The following is a 20,962-nucleotide window of genomic DNA, read 5'->3' as shown; positions in this document are numbered from 1 at the left end:
AGATGTTCAATCCCATCCCTGGTTTTTAAACCGGGTTACTTGAACTATACTCAACCATTGCCCCAGGGCGACCATAAGATGTGGTGATATCCCTGTGATAAATTACAGGTCATGACCTGCAGGCCAGGAGAGAGCTGTGCAATTGTACAATTCCAAATCAAATCAGCGTGGGAAATGGGAGAGGAAAGAGGAACCAGGGCAAATGTCATACTGAATTTTTAAAATGGAGAGAAGATGGTTTATGGCAGTGGGTGTCAAGCCCAAGTAGGCTCCCTGACTCAAGGAATAAAAATCAGTTTGCAGATCTGCGGAGAGGAAAGTCAGCGGTCACCTCCGGGAACTGACCCGGCTCTGCTCAGACCTCTGTGATCCTTCGTGGTCAGATTTGAGGGGGTGGTAGTCATAGGGGTCGGGTGTGTCCGGTTTCAGTCAGGCATGTGACAGAGGCCCTCAGGTCTCCCTGGGCGGCGGAATGGAGTCCCGTGGGCTGCCTCCTCCCTACAGCTGAGCCCAGGTGGATATCTTGAGGCCAGGTGGATGTGGGAGGGTACCTGGAGGATAGACTCAGGAATAAATCCCAGCCAGTGTCTGGGGAAATGGAAGGATAAGGTAGCATAGTTATCTCTTGTTTCCAGCCTTGCTCTGACCTAATATCATTCTGGAGACTAGGGCTCGCCTTGAACCCAGTCCGCTGTGGAGTCTGACCCCTTGGCCTATGTCTATGCCGTGGAGTATTTTGGGAACTCCAGGCCTCTAAGCGTTGGGTCTGTGTCTTGTTCTTACCAGTCCTTTGCCTTCCCCGCCTCCCAGTACCCCTGTGGCTGTGCCTCTGTAGCATGGCCTGCCTGGGTACCCACAGACACCCATTGCTGTATCCCCCTTTTTGGCCCCTTCTGGTAGGGCTTCTCAAGGCCGACCCTGCCTGTGCAGTGACAGCTGCTGGTCTCCTCTCTTTCTACTGGCCCAATTGCACTTCTGGTCTCTGATGACAACCGGGTGTGCCCCACAGCAAATACCCTCTCCAGATGTCTGGGTCCAGACCCAGCTCTCCCACAGCCCACAAGCCTCAAGCACCTGCTCTCCCAACTGGGTACCAGAAGTGCTGGCCTGTGGGGCTCCAAGTGCCTGCCATCCCCTCTACTTCTTTCTGAGGAAAACAGCCATAGGCAATAAGTGAATTGCTGCATATTATAGTCTGGGACTCTGCTCTTCTCCCGTCACAACGGATTGGCCCAGGAAGGAGCACTTGAGCCCCAGGAAGCCATTGATTGTTTGGGCACAGGGTGGATGAACTGCCAAGGAGATACCCTGGTGGGAGGATTTTCCCAATAAAGGGAGCTCCATATTGGATGATGGCCAAGTGGTCCAATCATATCTCTCTTAAGAGGATTTTGGAAGTGAGATATCTCATAGAGGGTAGCCAGCAAAAAGGAGGGGCAGGGAAAGGGGAAGGAAGCATGCCTCCTTCTGACATGGGAGAGACACTGAACTGCTGGGTACTGAGTCTTCCCAGAGGGCTGGATGTCAGTCTGATCCCTGCCAGGCCTGGCTGGGCCCCTGTTAGGGCAGGTTTAATTTTCCCCACTTTCTCATCTCCTAAAGCTACCCCACACCAGGTTTTGTTCTTATCCAGAGGAAGCCCGGCTCTCCAGGGTGAGTGACCACACCCAGAGGGTATTGATGAGATAAAGATAGTCAGATGGAGGGAAGTTTCAGGAGAATATCTTGTCCTGTTTCATGATCCTAGTAGCTAAGGAGGTGAGGACAGAGATGACACGCTAATCAAATGAAGGCACGATCCAGGGCTGAGAAGGTGAGCAAGTGGATGTCAGGGTCAGTGGTCAAGGAGATCTCCTAGGGCTGTAGAGATGGGCTGAATCAAACATGATATTGCTCGGTGGACACCTGGGCCCCTTCCCCACATCCCCACTCTTTTGAAAAACGCTTGGTGTGTCTCATTAGCTGAAGCGTAAGAGCCTCACCCCCACAGGGTGAGGGAGTGGCCACAGAGGGGAAAAAAGATGAAAAGCTTGAATCTTGTAATGATGAGAGTATGGCTTCTAGTTGGACTTCCACCCAGGATTGAATTTTGGGAAAAGAAGCAGGCACGAGCTGCCCGGGCCAAAGGGAGCCAAGTGGTGAGATCCACAGAGCTGGGGTTCAGGCTCACCCATCCCCTTGATGAGATGGGGACATGAGATGGGCAGGGCTGAACTAGCTGGCCTGGGCTCCCCACCTCCTGGCTGCCAATTTACAGGAGTCTTAGCTAACATCCAATTATTCCGTGTGTATTGATTCTTCTACTTCTATTAATAGCCTTCTGTGCTGGTTTGAAGTTATCTACCCCCAAAAAGCCATGTTTTAATCCTGATCCAACCTTCCCGGGTCCCATTGTCAGTCCCTTCTCCTCTTCCTCCTCACACAGCCTGTTTTCCTCACACACAGGGGGCAGCTGTCTCTTTTAATCTTGATTCAATACTGTAGGGTGGAAATTTTTTACTATATTATCTCCATGGAGATGTGACACGCCCAATTGTGGAAGCGACCTTTTGATTAGATGGAAATGTGACTCTGTCCACTCAAGATAGGTCTTGATTAGTTTATTGGAATCCTTTAAGAGAGGAAACGTTTTGAAGAAACTTTAGAGTCGATGCAGACTCTGGGAGAACAGCTGCTTCAGAGCCAACTCAAGACCCAAACATTTGGAGATACAGGGCCCAGTAGATGTTGTCACATATTTTCCCACGAGATACTAAGCAGGCCAGAACTCAGAGTTATGTCCAGGAGAAGCTAAGTGAAGGCCAGCAGATGCTTAGAGAGGAAAATACTAGTATCAGAAGCTAGAAGCAATGGAACCAGGAGCAAGGATGAGAAGATGCCAGCACATGCCTTCCCATCTGACACAGGTATTCTGGATGGCATCAGCCTTTCTTGAGTGAAGGTAACCTCTTGCTGTCTTAATTTGGACCTTTTTATGGCCTTAGAACTGTAAACTTGTAATGCAATAAATTCCCTTTACAAGAGCATTTCAATTCTGGTATACTGCTTTCTGGCAACTTAACAAACTAATACACCTTTTGAGGTGGGTATGTCTTTATCTATACCTAACAGACAAGGAAATGGATCCAAAGTGACTTGGACACAAAGAATGCCGAAGTTCACACAGCTACTTAGTGAAAGAAACAGCACTCAACACCTAATTTGTGTAACCTCTGTTAGCTGGTCATCCTGAACCCGACAGCAGCAAGCATCCCCGGCTGACGGAGGAGGCTCTTGCAGTGGTCTAGGAAAGAACCAACCAGGCTCTGAGCTAATGGGAAGGGGTGGAGTGAAGGGACATTTGCAGGGAGAAGCAGTCAGTCTTAGAGCCCTATCGGGTATGCAGGAGAGGAAGGAGTGAAAGACAATCCCTGAGTTTGTGACCCAGATAGGAAAGGAGCAGGTTTCAGGATGAAGATGAGTTTGCTTTGGGATCTGTGGAGTGGGGTCCCCCTGGAGTTGTCAGCTGGCACCAGGGGTCCAGCAGGACCCTCTCCTGTGAGCCTGAGGCTGGAGCTCTGGGGCTGGGAACTGTTGACCTAGGCAGGGGGACTCAAGGTGGGCAGTTAGATGCTGAGCCAGAGGCTGTGTGAGGAGGAAGAGGAGAAGGGACTGACAATGGGACCCGGGAAGCAACCAACCCTCAAGGGGCCCCTGAAGAGGGGGTGGGTGTCAGAGCAGGACACTGAGGAGTGTCCAAGAATCAAGGGAGAGAGGGGAGATGGAGGGAGGGGGAGAGAAAGGAGCTCTGAGGTGGGGGTAGGGGGCCTATCAGGAAAGATATGGGGGACAAGGTCAGGACTGGCAATTGAGAGGCCCCTGGCGGCTGGAGAACAGCTCAGGGGAGGGAGGGCGGGGGTCTGAGGCTGAGGCTGGCTGGGAAGTGCAAACCATTCTCTCAAGATGTTTGAAAGAAGTAGAGAGAGTCAAGGTGGACTAGAGGGGGCTCTGGGAGGAGGGAATGTTTTGAGAAGAAGGAGTTTTCAGGTTGGGGGGAAGGAGCCAGGAGCAGAGGCGATGTGCAAAGTGGAAGACTGAGAGGATGTGACTTGCAGGCCAGGGCCCAAGGCAGCTGTGTGGAGCCGCCCATTTGGGGGGCTGTCTCCCTGCCCTGCCCTGCGGAAGGAGCGTGGCCCCGCGGGGGGCAGGGGAGCGGGGTGTCTGGCCCCAGGCCCCGCATCTTTTTGCGCTAGGTGAGGTCCGGCTGCTGCGAAAAGGGCAGAATTGGGGTCGAGGCTGTGGGCAGGGTGGGGTCTCAGAACCGAAGGCCGGGACGTGCACACCTCCCAGGGGAGCACCTGCCTCCTCCCCTCCTCCTCCGCTCCTTGGCGCTTCGGGGGCCTTGCGGCAGCAGCCAGCCCCGCTGTGCCGGGGGCACCCGGGACTCTGGAGATAGAGCCCAGAGCTGCCAGGAATCCCCAGCGGCACTGGGAAGGCCGCGTCCTCCAGGCGTCGGGCCGGTTGGTGGGAGCTGGCGGATTCCCACACACCTGACAGCGTGCGAGCAGCCAGCCCCCGGTGACCCCCGTCCTGCTGCCAGGACTTGTCCTGGCTGCCTCAGGCCATCACGTTTCTTGACTGATCTTGTTCCTCCCTCTGACCTTGGCCCCTCTGGAACAGGTGAGCATCCGTCCGTGAAAATGGCTTCCTCCTCCAAGGCTGGCACCCTCCTTCCTCCCCAAGGCGCTCTCTGGGCAGGCGGTGGGGCTGGGGAGCCGCGGGGTGGCTGGCCCCTTGTGGGTTCACTGGACTCCGTGTGAGGAAGGGTCAGAAGGGAGGCTGCAGGGGGGCGAGGCGTCCTTCCTGGGCTGCGGGGTCCGGGGCCCTGCCTTCTGCCGCTGCAGCCTGAACCCCAGGCTTCTGCAGCTGGCCTGGCCTGGGAGACACCACGATACCCGCCTGCGGCCCAGGCCTGCAGGAGGGGCAGCCGCAGGCACGCCCGCTTCCCGGCACTGCCGGCCCCTCCTGCCTCCTCATCCCCTCCCCGTGCAGAAAGAATTCCACCTGATGGCCTGGGGCTGGCTCTGGGGCCAGAATGCTTGGGTTCCTGGGTTCAAATCCTAGCCCTGTCCTGGGCTAGAACAATCATGGGGAAGGCTTTCTAACCTCTCTAAACTTCAGTTTTCCAGCTCTAAAATGGGGCCAATAACTGTACATATTACGTGGGGTTGTTGCAAGGATTTAAATGAGCTTATCCACGTGCCAGGCACAAATGGGCAGCTGCATTAGTTCAGCACTCAGTGCCCCCACGAAGCAGCCCCTACCTCCACTCTGCTTGCGCCCCCCCCCTCCCCTGCTCCCCTATCCCGGGGCTTTTGAGAGCAGACAGGAGACAGCACGTCCCTGGATTCTCCCCTTTCTGGGGGGTGGAATGTGCGTGTGTTCAAGTGGAGATGATCCGTGAAGCAGAGTCTGGAATTTGCTACCCTCATCTGCTGAATCCCAAAGGGAAACAAATATAAATACTCTTTATAAACAAAGACAGAGCCTTGAAAAAGAGAACAGACCAATGATCTGGTCTGAACTGGAACTGAAGCGCTGGGGGTTCTGATGATGTGCTTTCCATCTAAACAGAGCCCCTCCTTCCTGTCCCCCATGCCTGCCTTTGCCTCTAGGGGCTGGAGGTGGGGGTTGGGGGGAGTGGATGTGGGGTGGGGGGCGCAGCCTGCGCTCTCTCACCCGCGGCCAGCTACGCGTCGGGATTCTCCAGCCGTGGGAATCTCTTCTGTCCGTCAGCAGCTGCTCTCAGGATGCCGGCCCAGTGCGAGGGGAGAGAGCGTAGCCCTGCCCTTTGGGGAGGGCTGAGCGTAGCCGTCGTGTCCCCCCAGTCTCAGGACATGTACGCCTGTGGGTGGGTGTTGGGTCGGAGCAGGGTGAGGCCCGGAGAACCTCTGTGAGCAGCACCGTTGACACCTGCGGCCACTTCTCAGTGCGGTCAAGGATCCCCACGCCCGCCCTCCCCTGGACGACAAGGTCTCAGACACAGAGGTCACCTTGGAAAAGAAATGCTGTCACTTTCTTCCCACCCAACTCAGGGTCCCAAATCAAATTCTCCAATCCTCGTCTTGGCACCTCCTTTCTCCCATCTTTGTGGCCATACCTGGGTCACCTCTGCCTAGTCCCCAGCTCCTCCCCAAGCCAAGCCTCCTGAGGTCTTCATGGCAAGTGCCGCATATCCTTGTCCCCTTCCTCACTGGCCCGCCCTGGCTCAGGCCCTCTTCCATGTGTGACAGGCAACTGCGGTGCTGCCCTGTCCGTGAGCCACCACATCCACACTGCTTGGAGCCTCCTGAGCAGTGTCCAGAGACGGGACATCAGGTGAGCCATGGTCCTGCCGGTGGGCCAGCACCTGTGCACCTTCACTTCTTTCCCCACCTCCCCGCACATGCTACCAGCTCCTTTCCCTAAATAGCTTGGCCAAGGGTCTGTTTCCACCTGCTCCCCACGGCCAGTGGGTGAAAATGAGGTTCCTTGGTATGATGTTTGAGGCTCTTCAAGATTGTTCTGATTTTAACTTCTTATTCTTGCCTCCCCATATCTTACCAACCTTTCAAGCTCAACTCACGTGCTCCTCTGACCATCGCGTCCCCCGCACCGACTTCACTCTCTGCTCAGGGATCTGTGTGCAGGCCCCAGGCAATGTGGGGTCTCTTCCCAGTTCAAATTTCCTGAGAAACTTGTAAGAAGGATAGACTGCAGCCCACCCTACCTGCCCCAGGCCCACAGCATAAAGCTTTCTGAGATAGAGAGTTGGCTCTGAAACCAGCTGCCTTAGGGGTTCTGGCTCTTGTTGACTTTTGAGGAGCCCCAGAGTGCACTGGGGGAAACTGAGGGGGTGGTGGGGACTTTCTCTATTGTCTTCACCCCTTCCACGCCGCCCAGCACAAATGGAGCTGGAGGAAAACCACATTGCACGACAGGTGCTCCTGTGGCAAGGCAGCTGGGCTGGGCCTGCCTGCAAGACAGGGTACTCCTTACAAGTTGGGGTACTCCCTACAAGACAGGATACTCCTTACAAGTTGGGGTACTCCCTACAAGTCAAGTACTCCCTACAAGACAGGCTACTCCTTACAAGTTGGGGTACTCCCTACAAGACAGGGTACTTTCTACAAGACAGGATTCTCCTTAAAACTGGGGGACTCTCTACAGTGGTGAATGCGATGTGGGGGAGGACTCAGAAAGTGGGGGCAGTGCTCTCTGGAGCAAACACCTGCCAAAACATGTTTTCTTTGTTAAAAGGTGTCTGTGAAGCAAGATGGACAAGAGGTCTCTGGGGTGGGGCTTCATGCTGGGGACCCTTAGCATTGGGAAGCCCCCAACCTTATAGGGAAAAGACACTGTCTCCCCCTTGGGGGCATGAGTCACTGACAGCCAGGCCAAGCCAGAGAATGCTTTTTCCTGAGAAGGTGACAAGCTCATGGCCTCAGGAGGGAGAACAAGGATACCTGCCAATCCAACAACCAGACCAGCTGCACCCCCACCCCCTTACTGACTCCTCGGGGGCACAGATGAAAAGACAACTTCCACACTGCACGCTGTTCCTAGGTGCTGAGGGGAAGCCGGACTGGCAGGTAGTAGGTGCAGCCTCTGAGAGTGGCCTGGCCCAGGCCTTCTCGCTCCGTTCCCAGTGGACCAGTGGGCCTCTGTCCTCCCACAGGCTTCTAACATCTAGGAGGCCAGGCCCAAGGGCCACCACTCCCACAGCCCCTCAACCCCTAAGGCCAGGCCTTCTCCAATCCCATTGCCTTCACTTTGTCAGGGCCAGAACCGCAGGGGTTGGGGGCAGCATTCAGAAAAGCAGAAAAAGAACAATGCATGACTCAGAGCTCCAAGCTTCTGTTGTGAGTTCTTATTTTAGGCCATTGTTCCATTCCTCTCACTGCCTTTCCCAGAATTCTACCAGGTGGAGACCAAGAAGGACGGGGGAAGTGGGTAGGGCAAAAGGCAAAACTGGGGCGTTGAGCGTAGGCACTGGGTTGGCAGTGTGGCCGGGTCAGGCCTTGGAGTCCTGAATAAAGAAGGCCCCATGATAAGGGGCCCTGCTGCCCTTCAGAGACAAGCCTGAGGGTCAGGGAACAGGTCAGGGTCTGACCCTTGCAGTCCCTCTGACCACTCAGCGTTGTCATTTGAGTTAAAGGGAATGAGATCTGGAAATCCCAAAGCTCTGACTCACTGGGGCTTGCAGGCAAGTGAAAAGCCCCACGAACCTCAGAGAGGCAGCATGTCGGGGGCTGGTCTGTGAGCACTGGTGAGGCACATCCGTGGGCCTAAGGGCTCGAATGCCTCGGGGCCTGCCCATCCTTGCCACCTCCTTAGAGTGGCCCGTGCTAGAGACACTAGTGTTAAAATCTTTACACGCAATTTATTGAGTGGTCCATGAATCAGGCAGCATTCTACTCAGAAAGTAAGTGAGCCCCACCAAGCGATGGAAAGGGAAGGTCCTACAGGGGGAACAAAGAAGCAAGCCAGGAAATGTTCTCATTGGCTGATGTTAAGTTTCCATTTTACGGGAGGGCTGGGCGGGGGTGGGGGGTGGGGGGGGTGGGGGATGGCTAACAAGTGGGAAACAGACAGACATTGATTAGTGTGGTGTGTTGTCCACTCTGATAAGCGCTCTCCACTGGGCTGAAACTTGCTAATCTGCAGTTATACAGGGTGCATTTCACTTTCTCAGAAAGCCTCTGTAGGTCAATTGTTTTTGTCTTCTGGATAATCTTTTTTTGGAAAGGGGTCTCTCCCCAAAGCAGGTGGACATTCCATGTTACTTAACTATCTGCCCTTTGGGTCATTTTTCCAATGATCTCATGGGAAACTTGACCAAAACATTCCAGTTACCACCATTGATTTCTTTTCTTGTCAGGCTGTAGAATAGGCTTGATCTGTCATTTTGTTCCATTTTCCCTTGTCCTTTCATGTTTGTTTCCTTTCCTGATTGCAGTGAGGTTCGTAGGGTGGCTATTCGATAACATTTAAGAGCCTTGGTGTGGGGTTACCTATTCAGCTGAGTGAATTATGGATATGGCCCTCTCTCTAAGTCAGAGTGTCTATTATTTTTATTTTTATTTTTGGCCCATGAGAGAGAGAACCACTTCTATTTCATTTTCCCTATGATCAGTTATCTTAAGAGCAAATATTTGTCTTGAGGGTGACAAGGAAATTGAGCAGAATCATGAAACACATATTCCACACACTACAAGAAATTAAAACATATAGACCGATGATCACAATTAAAAGCATTAATCCAAAGCATACATGCGCCCCCCCCCCCCCACCCCGTATTCCATTAAGCCTAGTTCAGGAAATAGGTGTGTCCATCGAAATGGTTGAACATAACTGATATCATGAAACACCTTAGCTGGGTCTTTAAAAATATTTGGGTTATTTATCACTGTGCCAGATCTATCATAAAGACACCATTGTTCCTCGCAGGCAGGGTTTCTAGAGCCCATCTGTTTCGCAAGTCCACTGATGCTAAGCTGCTAACTTCAGCCTGGAGGGCACTGAGGGTGGTGGTGAAGCTGTTTCATAACCTTCAATAGATTTGTAACTGCTTGCTCCAGAGCATGTGTTCCTAGGGCAGGGAGGATGGTGCACGTGGAAGAGTGGAAGCCTGAATTATGGTAGGTCAAAGGATTGGTGTTATTATCCCTCTTTTGTTAATGTGAGGCCTGATGTACAAAAGATCCTAAATTAGCTTTGTGACTGGCATAAAAGGGTAGACGATATATGGAAGATTACAGGATCCAGTCCGATAACAGAATCATGCATTTAATCTGCAGTTTACAAAAGGGATGCAAAATACCTCAGTGAACAGGAGCAGAATCTGATAACCCACGCCGAGCACTCTACTTTCCACTGATACACGAAATTGCTCTCTGCAGTCACCCTCCTTTTGATCAAAGAATCCCCCAAAGCTTATCCTTGATCATAAAATAAGGCTGGTTTCACTAGATTTGGCCTGATTATTTCCATTGGTGCAGAAAGAATGACCTTTTTAAATTTGCCTTGCTTGTAGTTTTCATGTGGAAACTCTAATTGGATTTTTAAGGCTCTGATTGGACTTTTAAAAGCTAGGAAGCCAAGCCAAGAACTTAACATGAGACTGAACCTGCAGTATCCATAGATTTGGGTGAATTCTTCTTTGTGGATGTCCTCCAAATAGCATATAGTTCCTATCCTTGCCAGAAACTAACCTTCTTTACTGACCCATAAGCCTGGGAACCTTGGAGCCAGGTACTAGATCAGTTTTTCCAAGAAGGTTTCGTAAACCTTGGCTCCATAAGGTCAACCTCAGATTCGTCAAAGTCTCTGGTCACATCTGATTGAATGAGCATCATTCTCAAACACGATGCTCCAGTCAAAGCTTTGGTTATGGGGCCAGTGTCTCCAATTCTGTCCTGTTAATGCGGGAGACAGATTCTGATGAACCTCTGAAAATTATTATATTACCATAGAAATAAGAATATTCAATGAGAGTTTCTAATTCTGGAGAGGTCAGGCAAAGAGGAGAAGATGAACACTTTATGAATTATGAATAGCTTAAAGAAAAAAAGGAAGGGATTCCTTGCATCTGGAAAATAGAACATTAAAACACTAGCAATGAGCATCTCTGATACAGTCGTCTGTGTTTCTGCATGTGGGTGTATGTGACGTCCCTGCCTTAGGTTTGAGGTTTTAGAAGCCAAAGGTGCTTTTCATGTATTTCCATTCATCCTCTCTGTGCCTTGTCAGCCTTTGAAAGCCTTGCTTGCTCCCAGGCCGCTGTTCTCAGGGACTGTAAAAGGAACCTGGCTGGTCTTGGGCCAGAGAGTATTTCCTGGCGCCCTCTTTTCCAAGAAAGACCCTGTCTCCATTTCCGTTAGAAAGTGCCACTTCCATGGTTTGGGAACGTCTTCTAAATGGAATACTTGTTTCACTGTTTCCAGGTGAGGGGCTGCCTCTAGACCAGAGGACCACACTCAGCAGGCCAGTCATGTCCTTCACCCGTGGGCCTCAGAGCCACCCTCAGATGGACCCACTAGGGCAGAGGGGAAAACAGATCTGAAGCCTTACTCTGGCCTCAGTGTCCATGGGTTGGGCAGTCTATCTGGCATCTTACTTGGGACCCTCATCTCCATCCTGTTTCTCCTCAAGCATTTAAACAAAGCTCTCTGATTGTTGATACCCTCTGGTTATTATAAATCATAGCTAAAAAGCTGATTCTTGCCTATTGTTGACTTCACAATCCAAGATGGAAAGCTGTGAACCAAATAGATATAAAGAGCTTAACAGTGATTTAAGTGGTGACTGTGAATACAGAATGTCATTGAATAAATACCCTGTAGCAAACAAAACAAACAAACAAAACATCAGCAATAACCCAGACAAAACCTATCACCATTATCAGTTCATTCAGTCCTAGGTAATTAATACTGGTTCTATTTGACCTTGTATTAGCAATCACATGAACCCATTGGCTTCTTCTCTAGAACTCTGGAGATCTTGATTCTGTTCAGTGGTGGTATAACTGAGAAATTAGGATTTGAGTAGTAGTTTTGATTACTGAATCATTACATAGATATTCCTTTTAGTTTTCTGGTGTATTGGAGTAGACAGAGGGGAATACCTGAAATCTCTAAACTATAATTCAGCTGCTTTGATATTTGAAATGATTGTACAAGCCCTTATTTGTGCCTTTGTGATTATAAGAGCTGTATTCCCTTAAGCCCGACACATTCTTAAAGTAACTTGTAGGGTAAGGTCCCTAATGCTTATGAAGAATTTGAAGTCAGCCATTAACTGGTTTCAGCCCCTTACATTTGTAATTGTATTGGCTACAATCTGCTATTGAAAAGATAACTGTCGCCCTTTCTTTTGGCTTATACCTTTAGTATTGAAATAATAACTCTGCCTCCCCTTCTTTCTGCTTATGTTTTCCTATTGAAATAATAACACTGTCACGTTTTCTGCTTAGAACTTGCTATTTGAAATTGTAACGACCTCATGCCCCCTTGCTAAAATCCACAAAAACCTTGAACTCCCTATACTCAGGGAGACAGAGTTTGGGCCAATAAACCATCTGCTCTCCTACTACATGTCTAGCAATAAACTTTTTCTCTCTTTGAAACCTGGTGTCTCAGGAATTGGTCATTGAGTACATTGGGCTAAATGCCTTTGTCCGGTAACAATTTGGCAACCAGATGGGACACATGCCTGATGCACTGGAGCCCCAGCAGAGCAGATAAGCCAGGTAATCAAGCTCTTTGCGGCCACTGGACTGAATTAAGTCTAGAGACTCAGAAACTGGGGTTTCTCTGTTCTGCCAGCATTCCAGAGACTTTTGGCACCTTAAGGAAGCTTCAAAGAGAGAAGCCGTTTCCAGTTCCATGTCTGGACATCTGTCTGGGTAAGTGGGTCAACAAGGAGGAAAAGTGGATCTGGGAGTGAAGTCGGTGGTTCAAGTCCCCCTTGGACCTGGCTTTAAGGCCTGGTCGTGCTTCCAGAATGATCCCCTTACTCTGACCTCTATATCTTTCTGTGTTTTGGGTACCGTACTCTATGGGGCTTTAAGCCCTGAAATAAACTTGTCTGTTGTATATACTCCTAGAAAATGAGTAATCCAACAATTAATTGGTATTTAATGAAATTAGGTAGGCCTGTTTAAGTGCTAGCCAGTGTGTTTTCTAGATGTAGTAAGAGTTTAATGCTTGTTTAATTGTGTGTTAAGCATTTAATGCCTGTTTAATTGTTAGTTGGTATATTACTTAAATATATGTGTTAAGTGTCTGTTTAAATTTGTTAGTTGGTATGTTCCTGCATGTGTATTGATCAAATGTTCCTAATTGGTTATTGGTTATAAAAATTCTTTTAAAAAAGGGAATCTTTGGGCTGTGTTGAAAATTGAAAAGATTTTAATTATGAGTCTATAAAAAAAGGGTTACCTCTGTCACATAATCTGGCCTCAAAATGATTTAAAATGAAAATACTACCATTACAATTAAAATTAAAGATATCACCGTTAAAATAGTTCTGCATAAAAGTAAAAATGGGATGAGATAATATATTGAATCCTTTATTTGTCCTTTTCAAAATTATTTCTGTGTTTCCGTTTCTATTTGTGTCTGTCCTCTTGTTTAACGTATATTCTCATATCTCTGGGTGGTAATAGCAAGTTAGTAAGCCAGTTCTTAAAGAACTCTATTTGGATTGCTTAGAAATAATTAGGTGCCTTGTATAAATATATAAATTGGTATTTCTAAAATAAAAAAGGTAGAACTTTCTCAAAAGTGTTAGTTTTGTAATTACTGTAAATAAACCTGGACATTTGAAAAAAACTGCCCCTAGAATTTTCCTAAGGCAGCAGAAAACTCCAAAGGGCTGACTCTGGAAAAGGCAAAGATCTTTTCCAATTGTCCTGGTCACAGCTTTTAGTAAAAGAAATAGTAATTGGAAATAGTTAAAGAAGGGCATAAGAACTCTCAAAATTCCATGGTCCTCACCTAAAACTTTCAACAGGCCGAGCTTCATTCTGCCCCATAGACTAACCACCCAAAGCAGTTATGGGGGAGAGCTCAGCGTAGATTAAAATACTAGCGGTCAGTGAAAGAGAGTGGTAAGGAGTGTGGCATGTATGAGGTTTTTCTTTTTCCTCTCTTTTGCTGGACAGATGCATATGTTCAAAAAAATGATCATGGTGATGAATAGATAACTATATGATGATATTGTGAGCCAGCTTTGCTAAGGAATTTTTATTTTCTTTTTAACGTTTTGGCTATATATTTCACTACAAGAGGGGAGTTGATTTTGATGCTTGAGTTACAACACCTCTCTGTTACTTATTAAAATAAGGCACACTCTGGCAGATAAATACGGGATCAAAAAACTTGTTTCAGTAATTGATTAAACGGTAGAATGCCAAATAAATTATTTCTACAGAAATCTCTGAAGGGAGCAAGACAAAAATCACATTCTACACTTACACACTTTAAAGGGAAATAAACCGGCGGCCCCCTGAAGGCCAGACCACATTTGGCACATAGGAATCTCGGTCCCCGTTAGGCTGCAGGTGGACGGCATTATGCTCATTGATTTCATTTTCTGCCTCATTACCGTCGGCATCTTCACTGTCACCTCCTTTGCCGTCTGAAGATCCTGACTTGTTCTGACGTGAGTGGGATTCCGACAAAGCTCCCGATGACTGGGTGCTGACAGAAGCCGAAGGTCTGAGTAAGGGGTGTGTTCTGACACTTTTCGTTTTTTTCCTGACTCCTACCTGTCAGAGTGGGAGTCACCTTGTGAAGGAATAACTTTTTGCTTCCAGATTGGACAGGTGTTTTTGGTTTTAGTTAGCCAAAGGTCCCAGGCCTGCTGTGGTAAGCGTGGGAACAGGGAAGGATTCTCAGCCTGTTTCCATCCTCATGTTCATCTAAACAAATGGCACATCCATCGTACTCAGGGCCTTGATCTTTCTGAAGTCTGTTTCTTCTAGCCCTGTGTCTGTCCTGGACAAAGTTCGTGACCATGGAAATGACTGTCAAGATGAGAAAGATGCCCTACTTTGATAAGGAAGAGGATTAGGTGGTAAAAATAATGTGGCCCCCTTTGCATATGTGAATTCATCTTTCAGGGAATTAGCTGATGATTCGCCAATAAAGACAGATGGAATGTCAATTTTCTTTAACACGTCAATGTGGTTGGAGCCCATGCTAATGAGGTCATCAGAATCAACATTGTCAACAACGGCTACTTTGAATCTTACTCTCTGTGCATTTAAAGCCTTTTTATCAAAATTGCAAACAAGTCTTCTAATTAACATGATGAAAGTGCCGGATGAATTATCTTTGGTGCTGGAGGCACTACAGGTTCACAGACATTCTTTGTTTTTGAGTTCATCAGAAAATACTTTAAGCCTTCAGCTTGAAGCCTGTAATCAAATCTTGCAGGAAAGTCATTGTGATGGTTGTTAGGTTCTGTTGTCAACTTGGTCAAATTCTTCTGCCCATTTGTCTGGTCAGGCAAGTACTGGCCTAACCACTGCTGCGAGTACGTTTGGTGGCTGGTTGATAGACCAGAAGGCTGGTGCATTAAGTCATCAGTGAGTTGAGTTGCATCTGTGGCTGATCACATCTGCAGTCAACTAAGGCGTGTCCCCCACAATGAGATACTCCAATCAATAGAAGGCTTTTAAGGAAGAAGAAAGACTTTTTCATTGCTTATTCAGCCATTGAGCTTCTCCTGTGGAGTTCATCCAGACCCTTCATCAGAGCTGCCAGCCTCACAGCCTACCCTATGGATTTTGGACTCTTCCATTCCCATGGTTGTATGAGACGCCGTTATAAATCTCGTCTTTACAGATCTCTCCGATTGGTTCTGTTTCTCTAGAGAACCCCGAGTAACACAGTCATCAAATGTCTGAGAGGCATTTTCAGAATTACATGCTAAAATGTCTGCTTCTACAGGCAGTAGGTTTAAGAATGCAAGGAATTGGACAGTCAGGATGGCGTAGACCCGTGTGGCGGGCAGCATGAGCATTCCTACCGAGAGCAGCATGGCATGTGAACCCCCCCCAGAGACCCCGCCCCCAAACACAAACCCTGAGGGGCAAGCCCCCGCCAGGACTCCCTGACTGGATGTCCGCACTGACCCCCTAAATAAGAAAGTAGCATTTAAATAAATAGAACTCTGAACTAGTTTTTTTTTAGAAGCCATAACTTAATTTTGTGTACTAACATATTCCTGGTATTATTTAGCATTTGGGAATAATATTGAGAAAGTTTAGAGTTTTTTTCTGGATATAAATCAACTATTGATTATAGTTACAATTATATTATAATTATATTTAATAACTATAATTATTTAGTCATAATTTAAAAATTGATTATATTTCATACTTGGGGCTTTTCAGATCTTTGAAGACAGGGCTGAATTGGACTGAGAGATTTCAGGCATATTGTAAAGTAAGAATTTGTGTGTTCTAAGTATAAAGTATATAGATGCATGGCTGTGTTCAAAACCCAAGCATAGATTTCTTCCTACTTCCATTATTTTGTAGTATCTCTGTCTCCTCTCCCTTCATGGATACTGTTATTGGAAGGAAGTCTGCATGTTCAAAAACTTTGTGAATTTGTTATCAAATTTATTTCTGGTTATGTACTAGGAGCCATAAATGAATCTAGAGAGTTGTAAAACGGAATTTATGGAAGCGAATTCTTCATTGTCCATGCTGACCACAGTTTAATGTCTGTTTATCAGATATTTCAAAAACAGACAGCTTTTGTGTCAAACCAAGTATTCATACAAAACTGAAGTTTATTTTTCTCTTGTTAAAATAATGTGGATTGTTAGTCAGCTCTTAAAGTTTTTTAAAAAGCTTTTCTTAATCATCCAAGTACTCTGTCTAGGAAACAAAAGTTTTACATCAGAATAATATCTTTGTTAATATCCATGCTGACCTTATCATTCTTTATTTCAAAACAAGTCTTCTCACTGTTAACAGCAAAACTGCTGCAAATAATTTGTTCTTTCACCTTGTATAAGTAAGGTGCTGAATAATTTAACTTATTATAAAAGAGGTGTTAGGGAAATATTACAGTGGTTAAAAGAGATTTTCTATCCTGTTGCTGGTTAAATTTGTATAGGTAAAATAATATTATTCATATATCTAGAGATGTATAAAATTCCTAAAAATTTGACAATGTCCTCACTGTCTGTGTTATATCCTGATCCTAATCGGTATGAGGTTAAGCAATGCTTATCATGTTGTTTGTCATGGTTTTAGCTATTCTTAAAAAAGCTACAGATTATAGAAACAGCCAGATTTACTTGTCAGCTGCACTGCTTTGCTCTAATACGTCTTTAAAAGTATTTGTGGTAAGCTATAGATAAGAGCTCCACCTGTAACAAGGAAAGAATAAAAGAGAAGAAGACAGATATATAAATTATATTTCATCTGTTAATTAACATAACTCTGGTAAATGAGTAAAAGTGAAATAGAACAAAACCTCTGCTATGCTGTGTTAATATAAAACAACTATCTAATGTTTTTATTTCTGAAAGTAGCTACATTTAAAAATGCTTATAAAAATTAAAGCTTAGATTGTAAGCTTTGACTATTGTCTTTAAATTCTGAAATGCCTTGCTCTTTGTAAAACCTAGTCATTCCCTGTATGACACCTGAGACTCAGATTTAGTTCTCTAGCTCTGAAAGTCAGCGTAACTTCATATAGCAACTGTTAAAAAAAAAAAATGTGAAAGATCAAACTCTGATTGAAGACGTGACTGAAACTGATCTGGTTAAAACTCAGGTAAATCAATATACAAGACAAAGAAAAAAACTAATATTGTTTGTATTTTAAAGTTTTAAATTTTGTGTAAGACAGAAAAATAGATTTATTTTGTCCAAAATTTAAATTTTCTGTAACATACTAATTTAACCTGTCTGGTCAGTTTATAGAAACAACCTAACTCAGTTTTATTTGATATAGAACCTAGAGTAAGCAATAAAATCTTAATATTCTGTACAAGGTAATGATACACCATGATGAATTTCAGAGTATTTGGGGCAGAAAAGGAAAAAGCATTTGCTAAGTCCCTTGACAGACTAGGAAAACTAGAACTATGAAATTTTCCCACCTGGGGAATTCTGGGCATTTTCTTAAGCAAGAGGTGCCCTTATGAAACTTACCTCTGTAATGGCAAACCAAACCTTCTTAAAATTAGTGCCTAAAAGTCATCTCCAGAAAATCTCCGCTGTTACTCAAATATATCTTTCTCTAAGCCAAACTCTTACCCTCCCCCACTACATGGGACATAATTTCCAGGGTTGTAAGCCTGGCATCATGGGACTTGACTGGCCCTGGCATTGTGGGACATGACTGGCCCTGGCATCATGAGGCATAATTCCCAAGGATCAGCCTGGCCCTGAGATGGTGGATTAGTTGACCAAAAGTGGGAAAAGAAAGAGTTCCAATGGCTAAGAGATTTCACATCAAGTCAAGAAGTCATTCTGGAGGTCACTCTTATGCAAGTTTCAGCCAGATATTGCAAACTGCCCCAAGAGGCAAACCCCAACCAGCAGTTGGAAACTCTGAAAGAGATCTTGGGCTCTATAGAATTTTACTTAATAAGTTTGTTTTTCAGAGTCTTAAAGCCTCCAGATTGTTCCAATACCAGAGCTCTGAATCCCAGAAATACTGGACTCTCCAAGAACACCAACTGTTTCATTGTTTCATCCCCTGCCCCTTAATAACAATGCCCCTTTTCAGCCTTGAAGTAGTTAGAAGAGTCATTGCTCAGATATCCCTGAAGATTAAGAGATAATTATCAAATGAGAGGGAGGAATTGTAGCTGAGAAATTAGTATTTAAGGGATAATTTTGATTACTGAATCAATATATAGATAATCCTTTTTGCTTTTTGGTGTATTGGAATAGACAGAGGGGAATACCTGAAATCCCTAAAACTCTAATTCGGCTGTCCTGATTTCTGAAATATTGTAAAAGCCCTTATCTTCTGCCTTTGTGATTGTAAGAGCTGTTACTCCCTTTAGCCAATCATTTTCCTAAAGAAACTTGCAGGGCAAAGGCCCAATGCTAATGAAGAATTTGAAGTCAGCCATTAACTATTTCAGCCCCTTATATTTGTAATTGTATTGGCTACACTCTGCTATTGAAAAGATAACTGTAGCCTTTTCTTTTGGCTTACACCTTTAGTATTGAAATGATAACTCTGCCTCCTCTCTTTTCCACTTATGTTTTCCTATTGAAATGATAACTGTCACCTTTTCTGCTTAGGATTTCCTATTTGAAATTGTAATGACCTCATCATCCCTTGCTAAAAGCCATAAAATCCTTGAACCCCCTTAACTCAGGGTGACAGATTTGGGACCGATAGGCCATCTGCTCTCCTATTATGTCCAGTAAAAAACTTTTTCTCTCTTTGAAACCCTGGAGTCTGTCTCAGGAATTGGTCATTGAGTACACTGGGCAAAAGAATCCACATTCTTTGTATGGTAACTGTGTGGCCTGAAAGGTATTTAAGCAATATCTTTTGACGCCTGTGCCCCAGAGTCCCTGGCATCATCCTTTCCATGGGTTTCTGAGATGTGCTTTTATTGAACTCAAAGTGTTCTGGCCTGTAGCTGATTACAAGTGTTTTCAGAGAAGCATCAGAACAAACATTATTTATAGATGATAAAAGACTTAAAGTGATTATGCTTAACTTATTACTGTTTTACAAAAGTAAAAGTTCTGCAAAGAGTTCATAAAACATATTTTTTTTTTTTTTTTTTTTTTTTTTAAAGGAAAGACAGAGAGAAGGAAGGAAGGATAGAAGGAAGGAAGAGAGGAAGAAAGGGAAACATCTTTTAAACATTTTCTTGTTTTATTGTATTTTGTTTCTCCGTTTTCGTTACATGGGCTGGGGCCGGGAATCGAACCGAGGTCCTCCGGCATAGCAGGCAAGCACTTTGCCCGTTGAGCCACCGCGGCCCGCCCCATAAAACATATTTTTAAAGAATAACTGAAATCCTGGCCAATAACACTATACTGTCATCTGGTAATAGGCAGAGCAGCAGTAGGACATCTTACGGACAGTAAGGATATTGGCGTATCCCTAGGAACATTATACAGCTTCTGAAATGTTTACATTAATAACATTTTACCCATAAAAAATGAACCAACAAAGGACTAGAAAATCCTCTTTTAATTTGGCAACACTTCCCATACAATTTATGGCATATCAAATAAGCCTATTTCTAGTACCTCTCTTTTCACAGGGTGAAAGAACAAATCAACAGATGTCATTTAGGGTTTGATTTGGGGGAGGTGAACATGGCAGAAGTCAGGTTTGAACATTTTGCCAAATAGGATCATGGGTCACTGCGAAATAGTATTCGGTCCCCTGTTTAATTAAAGTTACAATAAAAGATTCTAAAAGGTAGTGCAATAGTAAACAAAACAAAACAGAACAAAACTCAGTTCTTTCAAAAGTGAGATGTTCTCTAAAACAATAAAGGATGGTGAAGTAATGTAAGGCGAGGAGATGATTCGGGTAAGATACAGAGCCTTTGTCTTCTAGGCAGATCACTCAGATAGTTAAGCTAAACCATTTACAACCTCTTATTACTAGGAAAACTATGTCGTTTTTGACAGAGAAAACCAAATTTTAGTTTCGCATGAGGATACTGTCTGACAAGAACTCTTAAAAATCTTATAAACCTATAAAATCTTAGCCAACCCTGATCATGACAAATAAAATTCCTTTTCTACAAGCCTCTAACTTTCTATATCCATTCAGGTTTAGCCCAACACATTCCTATTTCTCATTTTACAACACCAGTCATTTTACTTTAGGACAAAGCTATTCTCTTTTCTTCTTAACAAGAACACATCTTGTATACTTTACACATTTAAGTTACTGTATACCTATTTAAGTTACTAAAAAGATCTTGGAAACTGTCTTTAAGCCAACATGCTTCAAAACACAATTACTCTTGAAATAAATTTGGCTCAACACAAATTTTCATCTTAAACATCTAGTAGATGTAATGCTAGCTTATTTGATCAGTAAACCTGTATAAAGTTAAGAAGCACATACCCAAGTAGAATAAAATTGTGTGCTTGTATTGAACTTACAATTGATAGCTCAAAAGACATAGCTTTTTCCATTTAACTAGTCTTGTTTGTAAAAGTTTGCTTAAATTAGGTGAACTTGGATTTTTTTTTCTAATAAACATTTGGTTTGGGTTTAGTTTATGGATGCTTTCCCCTGACCCCCAGTGGAAATAGTACAGGCTTGGTGCCTTTAATTTCTGGGACTTTAGGAGTATTCATTTACATATAAGCACTTAATTACTTTTAAGCCAGTTTGAATAGAGCTCTTTTAAGGAGTTTTATAAATTAATTTTTTTAATTAATCTGGAGGTAAGAAAATGTCACACATTTAAA

At 45.1% G+C, this 20,962-nt stretch overlaps 1 pseudogene; it reads right to left on the bottom strand.

Annotated features, from left to right (window-relative positions):
- Window positions 1-14,002: 14,002 nt before the first annotated feature.
- Window positions 14,003-14,748, bottom strand: LOC143661153 (E3 ubiquitin-protein ligase RNF13 pseudogene; annotated as a pseudogene).
- Between the last annotated feature and the right edge of the window lie 6,214 nt (window positions 14,749-20,962).

This window comes from Tamandua tetradactyla, chromosome 17, assembly GCF_023851605.1.
Source record: "Tamandua tetradactyla isolate mTamTet1 chromosome 17, mTamTet1.pri, whole genome shotgun sequence".
Lineage (NCBI taxonomy): Eukaryota > Metazoa > Chordata > Mammalia > Pilosa > Myrmecophagidae > Tamandua > Tamandua tetradactyla.
Note: the sequence above shows the minus strand (reverse complement) of the source record. Positions and strands in the feature narration are given on the sequence as shown.